Source organism: Opisthocomus hoazin, unplaced genomic scaffold, assembly GCF_030867145.1.
Source record: "Opisthocomus hoazin isolate bOpiHoa1 unplaced genomic scaffold, bOpiHoa1.hap1 HAP1_SCAFFOLD_233, whole genome shotgun sequence".
NCBI classification, from domain to species: domain Eukaryota; kingdom Metazoa; phylum Chordata; class Aves; order Opisthocomiformes; family Opisthocomidae; genus Opisthocomus; species Opisthocomus hoazin.
In genome coordinates, this window is record NW_027449048.1 from 12,501 (window position 1) to 15,000 (window position 2,500).

Consider the following 2,500-nt stretch of genomic DNA (forward strand, 5'->3'; position numbering starts at 1 on the left):
CGCCGAACGCCGTCGCCGCGGGTTTTCCGTGCGCGCGCGCGCTCGCACGTTCCTGAGTTCGCCCGGAAAGGCCCGGCTCCCGCGCGGGAGCCGCGTGCGTGCGTGAGGGAGGGGGAGGGGGCGTCCCCTCCCCCCGCCGCTCCCCGGAGGCGCTCTCCTCGTCCTGTCGCCCGCCGCCGCCGTCGTCTCGTGCGGCTCGTCCTCCGACGCGCGCGGGTGCGTCGACCTGTCGGCCGCGGACGCCGCGCCCCCGCCGGCTCCCCGCTTCCCGCGTCTGCGCGGGAAGCAAGAGGGGGGGATGCCGGCGGGGCAACGCGGCGAGCGCGGCCGGCAGAGCACCGGCCTGCTCGGCGGGCCGGGGGGCGAGCGTCGAGCGACGGCGGCGGCACCGGGGGCCGCAAGCGCGACAGCCGAGGGGTGTCGCCGTCTTCGGGGGGCGGCAGCTCCTGGGGGGGGGGGTGGGGCGGCGCCGGCGGCGGCGCCGTCTACCCCCCCGCGCGCGGGACAGGGCTGTCTCCGGGCGTTCCGGGCCGTGGCGCGGGTGTGCGCACGGCGTTTCGGGCGGCGCGGCGGCCGGACCCGCGAACCTCCCCTCCGACCCGGCACGGCTGCCTCTCGAAGAGGGAGCCGTGGCGGGAAGGGGGGGGCGCGAGCACGGTCTCGGCCGCTGGCGCCGCCCGGGGCGGGCGAGGCCCCCCCCCGGCCGGGTCGCGTCCCGCGCGAGCGGGCGGCCCGAGCCACGTCTCTCCCCCCGGGCGCAGCGCCGGGCTATCGAGGGAAACCCCGGGCCCCGGGGCTAAGGAGGACGAGGTGGTGGCGGCGGATGCCGGGCGCGCCCCCGCGGGCGGACGCTCCCCCGAGGGCGGCAGCCGGGGGAGGCACCCCCGCGGGGCCATGCAGGTCGTTTCCCTCACCCCAGGGCCAGGTACCTAGCGTCCGCGCTTCGGCGGCCCTCCCTCGGCCGAGTCCGGGGGTCAAAGGCCAAAGGAGCCGGGCGGCGGTTTAAAGACTCGAGCGGCACGGCGCGAGCCGCGGGGGGGGCGTCCGCCCCCGCGGGCCGCCGTGCCGGAGAAGGGGGGGCGTCTCGCTGCCCCAACCTGCCCCCCCTCTCCGCGGGCCGGTCTCGGCGGAGAGACCGCGGCGCGGGTCGGCCGCGGCCGACCTGCCCGCCCTCGCAAACGGGGCCACCCGCCGGCCGGAGCGCGGGCTCCGCGCCGGGGGAAAGAAAGGCGCGGCGAGCCCCCGCGGGGGGGGGGCGGCCGCCGGGGGGCCGCCCCGCGCCTTTGGACGCTCGCGCTGCGGCCGCGCTCGGGGCGCGCCGCGCTCCCCTCTCCCGCTCCTCGCCCCGCCCTCGGCGCCCAGGGAAAGAAAGGGGGGGGCGAGCCACACCCCCCCAGGCCGAGCGGCGGCGGCGCCGCTCGGCGTGCCGGTCGGTGCCGGTCGTCCGTCGGGTCGTCCGGGAGGGTTCCCCGGCCGCATCCGCTGGCGGCCGTCCCGTCCCGCGTTTCCCCGCCCGTCGCTTCCGTCTCGAGGGCGGGCGCGCGGCGCGGGGGCGTCCCGCTCCGGGTCTTCGCGTGGAAACGGGGAGAGTGGGAGCCGCCCCCCGCGCTCAGCGCCGTCCGCCTTTCCGCTGGGGCCGTGCCGGCGGCCCCAGGGGGCCGAGGCGAGAAGCGGCTGCGGCGGCGGTTTTCGCGGCGGCGGTGGCGGCCGCCGCCGCCGGGCGGGGTGGCCGGGTTCGCCCATCCGGCGCGGGCCGGTGGGCGGCCGCGCGTCGCCGGCTCGCGCTCCAGTGGCCGGCCGCGCTTCCTCCGGCGTCGGTGGAAGGCGGCGTCGGCGCCGAGGTTCGCCGGCGGGGCGAGAGGCGACCGTGGTGGGCGGAGCCGGCTCGTCGCAGCGCGGGCGCAGCCGGGCGTCCGGCTCCCGAGCGAAGGCGGGCAGGCGTCGCGGCCGGGCGTGCCGTAGCCTCCGGGGGGAGGCCGGTCCGAGCCCGGGCGCCTGGGCCGCCCCCGAAGCGCGCCAAGGGTGTGTGTGTTGCGTACGTTTCCCCAGGGTCGGTCGGGAGCGCGGGCTCCCCCGCCCTTTGGCCGCTCGGGGTTTTCCGTTGTTTTCCGTTTCCCCTGTGCTCGTACGGTCAAGCCGAGGCGAGGGCCTCTCCGTCGCGCCGCGTCGCGCCGCCGCGCCGCGCCCCCTCCGCGCGTGCGGAGGGGGGTGGGCGGCGGCGGGGCCGGCGGTCGGTCCGGCCGTCCTCAGAGAAGGGGCCGCTCTCGGCGAGCGGTCCCGGCCCCTCCGCGCGCGCGGGGCGGTGCCGAAACCGAGACAACTCTTAGCGGTGGATCACTCGGCTCGTGCGTCGATGAAGAACGCAGCTAGCTGCGAGAATTAATGTGAATTGCAGGACACATTGATCATCGACACTTCGAACGCACTCGCGGCCCCGGGTTCCTCCCGGGGCTACGCCTGTCTGAGCGTCGCTTTACGATCAATCGCCGTCTGCGCCGCC

At 79.3% G+C, this 2,500-nt stretch overlaps 1 non-coding gene across 1 annotated transcript; it reads left to right on the top strand.

Moving 5' to 3' along the window:
- Positions 1-2,318: 2,318 nt before the first annotated feature.
- Positions 2,319-2,471, top strand: LOC142360301 (5.8S ribosomal RNA). The gene has a single exon (XR_012762955.1). It is a non-coding gene; the product is annotated as a 5.8S ribosomal RNA (ribosomal RNA).
- Positions 2,472-2,500: the final 29 nt, after the last annotated feature.